Here is a 728-nt window from a genome sequence, read left to right on the forward strand (position 1 = left end):
AAAATTGGATGAAATACTGCTTACATATCATTTCTAAAATTCTTGAGATATTGCCATTTTTAAAAAATTCAATCTATATCCCCAATTATCATAAAGACGATCAATTAGAACACTCTTGTAGAAGCATCTCCTCCCAACATAAAGGCAATCAAAGAGTAAGTACGTCCTAAGAATAAACGAACTGTATTCTGTATGAAAACACTCCACACCCTACTATAAAATGAAAGCATCCAATGGAACCATGATGTACTGATGAAGTGATTATACTTCTAAATCATCTGCAAGCTACAGGGAGTCATGTGATGATGCTCACTGACTATTGTTCCCTAGACAATGGAAATCTCTATCTCCTCACACATATGTAAATGTACATAACCTATTCAAATCCAACATTCACTCTTGTAATGTTCATACATGATTCTGCTTCTATTCTAAATAAACAAGGGATTTATCTTAATAACATGTTCATGTATTATTATACCTGGTCTGTAATTATTATTATTTTTTTTCTAATGGTGACATTACTCTGTCCATATGCACTAATATGAGGAAAAGTGGGGGAGAGACAAGTGAATCAGAGGTGGGGGGGGGGGGTAAGTGAGAAATAAGTAAGCCTTTCAATGTGTAAAAAATAATGAAAATTGTATCTATCAATATGTACAGTAATGTGTGAATACATATACATGCAGACAAAAATAGTATAAAGACCCTTGAGTTTAGCAGCAGTA

This window comes from Penaeus monodon, chromosome 25 (assembly GCF_015228065.2).
Source record: "Penaeus monodon isolate SGIC_2016 chromosome 25, NSTDA_Pmon_1, whole genome shotgun sequence".
Taxonomy (NCBI): Eukaryota; Metazoa; Arthropoda; class Malacostraca; order Decapoda; family Penaeidae; genus Penaeus; species Penaeus monodon.